We start from the raw sequence: 11,342 nt of genomic DNA, 5'->3' as shown, positions 1-11,342 counted from the left end.
AAGAACAGACTGACCCTGTGTGTTCCCTGGACTGGTAGAACATTTCCTGATTTGGACATCCAAGTTTGGGGGTATATGGGGGGGGATGTCTCCCATCTGGGAATGCTTGGCTTCCTATGGGAAAAACCATTTGGGCCATTTTCTTTTAGAAGCCTTCACATTCATGTAATTTTTCCTCTTAAGAATGTGGGCTCCAAGTAGTCATTCTGGTCTTGACATACTTTAAGGCAGAAAACTTTCTTGTACTGTAAATGTTCCATTCTGAAGGATGTAATGCTTCCAAAAGGACAAAACAAATCTATGTGTTCAATTTCTGATTTTCTATTTACTCTGGCTTTTCTCTCCTTTAAGTCACTCGATCACTCCCTTTATATCTTCTGTACTTCGTGAACGATAGTTTCCATTTCTGAGAAAAATGTCTCCAACTAAATTTCCACCTTAGTTCCCAATAGGCTTTGCTTGCTGATTAGGTCACAAAGGTTTCTGGAGGCAAAATCAGACATATTAGTGTTTGTGACTAAAGTTGTTAGTTCTATATCTATATATCTATGATATCTACTGCAAGATGAGAATGAGTTAAATTGATCTTTAAGTGTTGAACAACTGTGTCTACTGAAACATTTCAGACACTTCTTCTGAACTTATCACTTCATGTCATAGGTTGGTCAACTTTTGTATTTTCACTGTACACATTTTTTACTTTCAATGTGGTTGCATGCACCCCAGCCAGAAAACTCACTTAACACTAGATCAGTATCCCTGGCACTGAGCATCTCTTGGGTGTGGGAATGAGTTCTTGTAACATCTTTAGAATCTGTTGGTTTTGGAGGTGATGTTTGATTTGTTTCTGAATCTGTTGTTGGAAGAATATCCATTTACTGTCTATGAACTGGAGAGCTTTATAAATGTAATTTGAGAACATAGCTTCCATCACCCAATAATGCTGTTAGGCTTTTACAGTATGGGTTTGTTACCTTCAAATTGGAAAAATAGCACCATACACACATCCGAGTCTGCATTGCCACGTTGTCTTCCATGGCCTCTTCTCTATGGGTCCTTGAACTACTTGGTGGTCAGAGTTATGTTGTAAATGGATGTAGTGTGTTGAGCTGTGGCCTTTAAAAGATGTGTCCACCTGGAATGTGACCTTATTTGTAAAACAGGTCCTTGCAAATGTCATTAAGGTAAAGATCTTGAAATGAGATCACTCCAGATTATGGTAGGCCCTGCGCCCAATGGTGAGTCCTCAGGAGAGATGGGGAACAGATACAGACATACAGAGAAGGCCATGTGAAGAAGGAGGCAGATTGGAGTTATGCACCTGCAAGCCGAGGAACACCAGGATTGGCTGCAGCCACCAGCAACAAGGAGAGAGACCAAACGATTCTCCTTCAGAACTTCAAAAGGGAATCAACCTTGCTCATACCTTGATTTCAGATTTCTGGTCTTAAGAACTGTGAAAGAATACTTTTCTGTTGCTTTAAACCATCGAGACTGTGGCAATTTATTATGACAGCCCTAGGAAACAAATATAATGGAGGCTGTCAAATGAAATATTTTGCATAAAGAACATGTTACTCAAAGCAAGGCTGGGCAAACTATAGCCCCATGGACCAAATCTGGTTGGTGCCTATTTTATAAATAAAGTTTTATTGGAACACAACCATACTCATTGATTTATGTATCATTTCTGGCTGCTTTTGTGTTATGATAGCAGAATTGAGTAGTTTGTAACAGAGACTGTAATACTCATAGTGATTAATATATTTACTAGTATATGTTTTGTGCAAAAGCAGAGTTACTTAAGAGAAGGACAGTGATAGGGAATAGGGAATTCTGTAGTGATTTCTTCAGCCACCCTTAATATATCTGCTTTGAATATCTATATATTCATATTTGAATTTGCTTAAAGTCACATATCTCCTATAGAAGTGGAAATATTGATTAAAAGAAGGTTCAGGGCAGCCCGGGTGGCTCAGTGGTTTAGTGCCACCTTTGGCCCAGGGCGTGATCCTGGAGACCTGAGATCAAGTCCCACGTCAGGCTCCCTGCATGGAGCCTGCTTCTCCCTGTGCCTGTATCTCTGCCTCTGTGTGTGTGTGTGTCTCATGAATAAATAAATAAAATATTAAAGAAAAAAAAGAAAGTTCAACAGAAACAGCTGGTCTATAGGATTTGTGTAGTTTCAAGGTAGGTTGTTAGTTCATTGTCCTCATTTCGGGTTCTCGGACTTTATGTGAATTGGAAGCATTATTAGGTTGGTGGGCTTGAGTAAGCAATAAACATCCCCTTGGAATAAGGAAAAGAGCTATCTATCATTGTATTGAAGGTTTGTCTTTGCCAGATAGTCCTGGGTGCTTTTTATTTGATTAGCAATGAGGAGCAATGGGATGGGCTTTCTCTTTAAATGTGTGAAGTTCTCCTGTCTCCTAAACAAGAGATGCAGTAACTGAATTTAAGTAGCACACAATAGTAGCTTATTAATTTATGTTAATATAGTACATAAAAACGCATTACCTCTCTGTGGAGGACGTCATCCTCAATGATGATACATACTTTTCTCCTAAACGTTTTGCCTTTTTAAAGCCTTATAAAGTTTTCTAGGGAAATAAAGATTTAGAAAGTTGGTCATCCACCTCCTACTGAAAATTTTTGACTGCCTTTGAAAAGACTCCTCTTGCAGAATTTTCTCATGTCTCTTGAAAATTTACTTCAAGGGATTATTCAGGGAAATAATCATGGATGTTCAAACATTGTTACAAAGATGTTCATCAAAGCACAATTTATAGCAATGAATAATGGCAAAGAGCCTAAACTTAAATTTGAAATAACAATAGAAAATGAATTAAATAAGTGCTTCTGTACTGTGAGCTTATCAAAGAATATTTAATGGCATGAAAAGATGCTCTTGGTATATTTTTAAATGGGGAAAGAAAACACATAGCATGCATGGTGTAGAACAAGCACATACTCAGGTGAAACAGGTTAAAATTTTAGGTGTTTTAATACTCTTTCACTTGTCTCTATTTCCTAATGGCTTTTCAAAGAATATTTTTATAATAATAAGAAATAGGGGTTAACTTAAGATGAGGATCATGTCCTTTTAAATATTTCATTTAGAGTTAAGAATGTTAGTTGATATAAAAATAACTTTCCCAAAAAAACTGATAAAGTACTTAAATTGTTGCTAGCTAGGAGAGTACATTTGGACAAGTAACTTCCTCCTCTGAGCCTCAGTTTCTTCATCTGGAAATGAGAGCTTTGAATTCATTGAATCCCTAAGTTCCTGGTCACCTATGATATTCTGAGTGGTGTGACACACTGGTCTGACCAGCCTATTCATCAAGCTAACTCGGTCACTAAGAACAGAACATGCAATATGGGGGGTAGGTCAGTGGTTGAGGTGGGTATCAGCCATCCTAGGCCTTTGGACTCTGCATAAGTGCTCCTGGGTAAGGAGCTCATGCTCTTGCTTACCCTGATGCAGAAAGCCTACTTCCTTCATTGGCTTGGGAGTGTTGGGTCAGATAGGTCCTTTTATGAGTACAGTTTCCTTAATCCTCTTTGTCTTGATCAAGCTGTGGCAATGCATTTTCTTAGGGAAAAAAATTCTACCTTTAAAATGTAATTTGTACTAAGTGGCCCCAGGCAAAGAGAGCCTGCAATAAACTTGGTGTCAATTTCATGTTTTGCCAAAGTTTGTGAAGTGCTTTATTTTAGAAGAACTTACCATTTCTCTGTTGGGATGGGTAATCATCAGCCTGCTAGTAGTTTTCAGAAAACATAAGACTTAAGTATTACATCTGGCCTTTAAAATTTTTATTGTGTTCACTCTGATGGGGTCATTCTTTTCTCTCTCTCCCCGTCTCTCTGTCCCTTACCTGAACCCCAACATTCCCTGGCATTGCCCAGGATAAAAAATGTTCCTTTGTGATGTGTTGAACTGTTTCCCCAATAAGACATGTAGGTTCCTTCAGGATAGGCACTGTGATTTTGCTCATTCTGTATCCCGTTCCCATCCTACCCAGTGTTGTACACAGTGACCAGTAAGGGCTTTTGGTTTGAACTAAAGAGCTTTGCAGCAGGCCCTTTCAGATGTGACCCTGTTTCCTGAAGGCAGGTTCTCTTCAGTAACATTATATTTTTACCCTACATAAGTTCTTATTTTGCTTGAAATTATAATCAGCCAAGTATAAGAATAGGATACGCTTTGGTGCATGAATATGTTGGGACATGCTTGATGTTGGAGAATGGATGTTGAGGAAAACAATTCCTAGGACAGTTCACTCACTCAGTCAACAACTATTATTATTCACAGTGCTATGTGAGGCTGCACGGTCAGAGCAGAGGGAGGACTTTTGGTGTCTGTGGTGTAGGCATAAAGATGAGCAGGGAAATAAAGAGAAGTGACACATAGACTCTCTGGTCCATCCATCCATCCATCCATCCATCCATCCATCCATTCATCCATCCATCCATCTAACAAATATCAATTGATAGCTTACTAAGTTCCCAGCACTGTTCTCAGCACTGGGAGATACAGTGTGATTAAGATAAGCAGAGTTACCTACTTTGTAGAAGGTAGAGCTTATAGTAAGTGGGAGACACAGACAATGGAATAATTGAACACTGTCATTTCAAACAAGGAAAGAAAATGCTGGGCCCATATGTGGCTCAGTGGGTTGAGCATCTGACTCTTGGTTTTGGCTCAGGTCATGATCTCGGGGTTGTGGGACTGAGCCCTGTGTCAGGCTCTGTGCTCAGCCTGCAGTCTGCTGGAGAGTCTCTCCCTCTCCCTCTGCTCCTCCCACTGCTCATGCTCTCTCTCTCTCTCTAAAATAAATAAAATCGGGGTACCTGGGTGGCTAAATCAGTTAAGCATCTGCCTTCAGCTCAGGTCATGGTCTCCGGGTCCTGAGATCGAGCTTCATGTTGGGCTTCCTGCTAAGCAGGGAGTCTGGCTTCTCTCTCTCTCCCTCTTCCTCTGCCCCTACCCCCTGCTTATTCTCTCAAATAAATAAATAAAAATCTTTTAAAAAATTTAAAAATTGTTAAGAAACAAGGAAAGAAAATGCTATGAAGAAAAATAGAACCACTCAAAGGGATGGAGGCTGATGGGGGCATTCAGGGAAGGCTCTATGAGAAGGTGGCCTGAAAAGAGACCAAAATGGGGTGAAGAGGCAAGAGAGAGCCCTGGACCAAGCGTCAGGCTGCAATCTCATTCTAACTCCACCACTGACTGTGCGACATGGAACAAGTTCCTTAGTGTCCCTTTCTCACTTGATTATTGATTAAATAAAATGTGTGTGACTGTACATTCAAGACAGATGTATTATTATTAATAATGTTTAAGGCCTGTTGCATGATTTGCATAAAGGATAGTGTGTGGGAGTGCTTTTACTGTTTGCTGCTAGTTCATGGCTGAAACAGCCAAGCCCAATCTTCATGGAGTGGTACAAATCTCCAAGAAGTTTTTAAATCTCCTCAAAACCCAGGGAATGAAAAAAAAAAGAGGGTGCACTTAATCTCTGCATTGGATGGAGTGTGTTAGTGGGTGGTGAGGGGGCAGGGGTCTTCCAGACAGGACAGAGACAACCAGCAGTGTTCTCCAATGCACAGTAGAACAGTTTATTTAAAAACAATGCATTCAGTACTGTGTTTGGCACACGAGGCAGTGAGGCAGGTACATTCACACTCAACAGGTATACAAGTAGGGAGCCGTCGAAGCAAATCATTGTGTTTTCGTCACAAACTACAGTCACAATATACACACGATTACCTCTACTAAAGAAAGATGGTCATCCTTGTTGACCAAGAAGGCGGAAGATATTTACATGTTCCTCAGTCCAGCCATGCTGACTCCTCTCAGGTCTCCAAGGCCCTGTCCGTCTGGCAACATGTTTCTCAGGGCGGCTGAGGCCACCTGTCATGGGAGATGGGAGTCCAATCCTAAGGGCCGCAGCTTCTCCCAAAGAGCGAGAGTGCTTCTGATGTAGTTGAGAAGGAGTGAAGTCTTGATGCCAGTCTTTCAGCATAAAATGGCATTTTCCAAAATAAATGCATCATCAAGTATGTGAGGGGAGGGCTCTATGGTTATGACAATATAAGAAGCATTTATTTTCCCTGACGCATGCTTCTTGCTCATTTCTTTAATAACTTACATTCACTGTTCTCCCACCTTTTGGTTTCATCCTTACTCTGAAAAAAGTTTTTGTTCCTCATTCTACATTGGCATAACATGCTTTAAAGAGATACTGAGATGAAGTGGTGAAACCAAGTAGATCAAGTGAGAGAAGATATCACAAACATTCTTTTGTCTTGACTTCTGATTTATGCTTTACAATGGATTGTCAGCTTCCCTTCTAAAGAATGGAGGCAGCATGGTGTGCTGGAGTAGAATCAGTGGTCAGGAGACCCAGACTCTAACTGCAGTTAACTAGCTGGGCAGCTAAATCACTTCCTACTTTGTGGACCTCACCTGTTTCATCTCCATGCTGAAGATGTTGATCTGGAATCTAGACCTGAGATAATGTCTAGATCTGTGAAGTTCTGCTATGTTCGTAGTTGACTCTCCTATGTGAATAAATGATGCTGCATTGTGATGTTTCAATATTTTGTTCTGTGTCCTGGGAGAATTTCAGTGCTAATTGCTGATGCTTGGTGATAGGATCTCAATTCATCAATATAAAGCCCTACCAGGGCTCTTGGCCGGAAGGCTCCTTTTCTGCATAATAAGGGCTTAGATTTGGATTTTGAAATGTGGTTCAAGAGTGTTTAGACGTGGAGACCAATTGTTCTAAGTCTTGCAAAATGATCTAGATTCCAGATTTCAGAGGAAAACCTCCCTTTCCTTTTTGTAAGTACTTTAGTGACTTTGTTCCATATCTACACATTGATCAAACTTCTCTCCTGTTATCTACCAATTTTTCTAACCTACTTCCCTACCTCAAGATACTATGGGAGTGACTGGTTCCTCAAGGCTGATTTTGCTGTGAATTTGTTCATGACAAAATGGGGCCTGCTGTCAAATCCTTTCTGCTTGTGGTTATGGACTTATCTCTTTGGTGTCCAGAAAAAAGCCAGGGGGTGAAGGTATAGTTTGTGCCCAGGCTGCATGCAATTTGTTGTGAATACAGAAAAGCATCTGAACATGTACCTGATTCATTTAAAACAAAATGTATCTTATTCAGTATAAAGAAGCAAGCTCATTTCAGTGACTACTAAGAAGTACAGAAAACAGAGGGTTACCTTGGCCTTTCAGACATAAGATAGACAATGTTTAAGTTGAGTTTCAAACATTTGTATTCCAGAAATGCCTACAGGATATTTTACTACAGCAAGTAAAGTAGATTTTGCCTGTTATGATCTAATTTTGTTTTACTACATAAAGAATAAAAGCCTATGTCCACTTATTATGTTTGAGGAATTAAATACATTTTTTCCCAGTATTGCCTTTCAAAAGATCTAATCAAATCCACCTAAGAATGATTTCCATCAGAAAAACCTTTAATTTGCAAACCAAACTTGTTCTGTGGCTCACCAGAGTATTTGGTTTCTAAACACTCTTGTTAAATGGGGCATTCACTTACAACTAGTGGGAGCACAACTGCTCAATGCCCAGGGGACTGCAGTGGTAGGTTCTTTCAAGGTCCAGCCTTACACTAGCATAGGTAGGGGCAAGGCATCACATGTTGCCTTCCTCACAACGTTTACCCAATGGTGTTATTATTTATGCTATTTATTGCCCTTCAGAAACTTTTAGGGGGGCAAAAAAGTCCAGCCTGGTGCATATTCAAGCCTTGGGCATGAGGCTTAGGAGGTGTCCCTTAATGAAGTAAAGACATGTGAACCATGGAGCCTCTGCAGGTGTGGCAGGGCTAGGTAAGCTTACTGGATGTCTGTTCTTCTCCTGCTCCTGTGCAAGCACTGATTTCTGGATACTATGACGGAGAATGAGAAGCAAGTGGACAGGGAAAATTTGAGATTTGGGGAAACAGGCCATGGACTACAGGATATGGGAAAAGATCAGCTAAACATGGTTTCAACTGGCAGTTAAATTAAAGAATGTTTACCTGAAAACTTGCCCTTAGAGATTAGAAAAACCATGGCTGGTAGTCTCCCAAAGTACTGAGTGGTGTGTTGAGAAGTTCCTAAGAGTCACATGGCTAGGAAATATTTTGAACACCTCAGGGTCCTTAGCCTCAAGGACCCAATAATATACTAAAAATTAGTAGATCTAACCAAAGTACAAATGCCTCCTTGTGGGGAGGGGGCACTTGGGAGTTTCTCCAAAGCCACTGCCAGCCTCTCCCCTGTTTGGTACTCTTGGACTCAGCAGCTGTTCAGGTGGTGCTGTGCTGGAGCTCCTGAAAACATGTTGTTACATGTTCAGCTGGTTGACATAAAGTTAGTAGCTTGAAAACGTCTATGTTGAGAATATTTATACCACGGAAATTGGCAAGAGCTACACATCAGGGCGCCACCTTTTCCAGATCCAGTTGTGAAATATTTAGCAGCACACCAAAGAGCAGCAATTGTCTCTGACTCCCACAGAAAGAAAATCAAAGGAGCCCTTCAGTAACTCTGATGATTAGAGGCATGTGCACAGCTATCAAAGGAACCTGGCCGAAACTTCATTAGCATGGTGGCATCTTATTCAACAGAGGCTGATACAGGACAGCCAGTGACAACTGGTTCAGTTGGTCTTAGAATTTTATACTCAGTCTTAGAATTTTAACTCCTTGAATTTCCTTTTTTGATTGGTTTCATTTTAACCTGAGGATCTTTGCATTTTGCGCATAACCTGTAGGTTAAGAAATCAGACCCCTTTAGGAATATTTTAGGCTCTGGGAATGACATCCAAGTAGAATCTGAATGAGTCATTTAACTCCCCTGCTTCTCAATCTATCTATTTGTAAAGACGAATGACCTGAGATCTACCTCTCCTTTTGAAATATCAAAAGCGAAATATAGAGAGCTGGCCTTGGGGTAAACTTTTATTAAAGCTATGTCCCTCACTCTGACTGTCTTCAGGCTTGAATCCATTCTGACTAAATTAACCAGTTACTATTTGCTTACAAATTAGTGACAGGTCAATTCAGCCAAAACAGTCGAATAGTTGAATCACTAAGACTGTGTCTATATCGCCATGTATTATGATGTGATTCAAGGAACAGATGTGATACTAATTGCATGAGGAGTGATAAGCATTCAGCTACTTTGGTCAAAATGGTACATATGACTTTGCTATACATTATTTGTTTTCAAATGCTGGAGACCTCAGAATTACCTGGGAATCTTTATAAGCTTAGCTTATCCTAGGACATTCTGAGTCAAAGGTCTGGGGTGGGGAGCAAGAGTTGTGTTTTAAAGAGCTCCTCATGTCATATAGCTTTGTTTGCTGGTGGATCAGCAGCATGATCCAGGTCCTAACCCCATAACCCTATTGTAATCTTAGATTGGCGTCAGCTTTTCTGTGACAGGCTCTTCACTGTGATTTCACTGTAATTAACAACATGAGAATGGGCTTCATTGAGGATAACAACATCTGTTAAAACACCTATCTTCAATAATAAGTCATCACAATAAAAACAAATTTTAGGATATACTGTGTAATACAATAATGACATTCTAAAATGTTTCCCATTTCAAACGTTAAATCTGTGTGGCAAAGCAATCAGAATGTGGGAGAGGCATATTTAGTTATTTTGATCCTTGGTGTCAATTCACCTGTGGCCTTGATTAATTGGGCCACAGAGCCCAGGTACGTCAGTCAGGTGGCCCAGAGCCTCTAACTCTCTGGCACCTGCGATGCTCCATCTGAGGGTTTTAGCCACATACACACGGTCCCAACAATCTTTGTAAGCAAAAGCACAGTTCTGCATATTCTGGGAGAAGGAGAGGCTACACAGATACTTTTGCCTAGCACATTTAAACAATTTGAAGAAAGGGATTTAAGGATCCAGATTTATACAGAAAATTGTTTGGTCTGTTATTTTGCACCAGAAGACTCAGCTCAACATTATTCATTATCCGCATCTTCTTAACATATTAAACTAATGCAATAATGCAAAGTCGGCTGTTGAAATTATTTGCAATGTGGAAGGCATTGACAAAAGTTATTCCTTACCTCAACAGGCCCCAGCTGAAAATAATACACATGGAGCAAAACAACATGTGAACTTTTCTTGGTTTAAATAAACTGAATACGAATTTTCAAAAGAAATACATAACTGTTCTCAGGATTCAGTGTTTAAATTGTGCATATATATTGCTAAAACCAGGTTTTATAAAGTGGATGAGATTCTAGCTATCAACTGTGAACTGTCAGTAACTAAATTGTGATTTACCAGAATCATGATTTGCCAAGGGGGTTTTCTCCCATTTCAGGGAAGAATACAGGTTATTATCAGTGGACGTTGTATGCTTAGGCACCATCTCCTTTACTGTTCTACACTGACAAATAAATACTTTTTTGGGGGAGTGGGGGAGAATAAATTTTCCTCCTTTACAGTGTTATTTTCTGTGCCATGAGGACCCCAGACTAAAATACTTTCTTTTTGGGCCCATCTTCATTTGATGCTGGTAAAGGAGGAGATGGAGAGTCATAAATTTTCCTACTGATTATCTATGTATATTGGGAAAATCATTTAGTCTGTTTCTCCAGTTCTCATTTGTAACGTCAAGGATTAGGACTATAGAAGTTAAAAGGCTCTTCCATTTCTGGTATCCTATGGTTCTACAATTCTGTCCCTGCTTCCCCTGACCTCAGGTCAACCTTTCTTTGCTCTTTAAGAGTGCCTAATAACTACTGCTTAGCCCAAAGTCATAAGAAATGCTCTTCCATTCCTTAGCTTCCCCACCAAATTAGGTTAATCATGGCACTCACATTCGTGGATAACTGGAGGCCCGGACACAAGGAGGCTGGAAGACCCTCTCCCCTCGCACGTCCTGGCTGGCAGCCCCATGGTCACATGCATGACATCAAGGTCATAGGCAGATGGTACGGCAGTCACAGTCAGCACTGCTAGGCACACACTACTACTAAACATACACCACTTTTACAATGGTCAAGGACACTTAAGACACAGAAGCAAAAGCAGAGGAACTATAAATGTTTTAATCATCAGGTATGGGAAATATTTCTGGGTCTGGGAGGAATTCTTAATGCCTCATTTTAGCTCTCTATCCCCTGTTTTAAATATCTGCACATGATTCCCAGAATAATCCATGAAAACTGGTTGGTGGACTGGCATTAAGCTGGTCACTAAATGTTTGTGGGTTTTTTCCTCCTCTGCAACTGAATTGGTCATTGTTGTAGGTATCATATGTAGATGGCTTGG

Source organism: Nyctereutes procyonoides, unplaced genomic scaffold, assembly GCF_905146905.1.
Source record: "Nyctereutes procyonoides isolate TBG_1078 unplaced genomic scaffold, NYPRO_anot_genome, whole genome shotgun sequence".
NCBI lineage: Eukaryota > Metazoa > Chordata > Mammalia > Carnivora > Canidae > Nyctereutes > Nyctereutes procyonoides.
The sequence above is the reverse complement of the archived record's forward strand: the minus strand, read 5'-3'. Positions refer to the sequence as shown.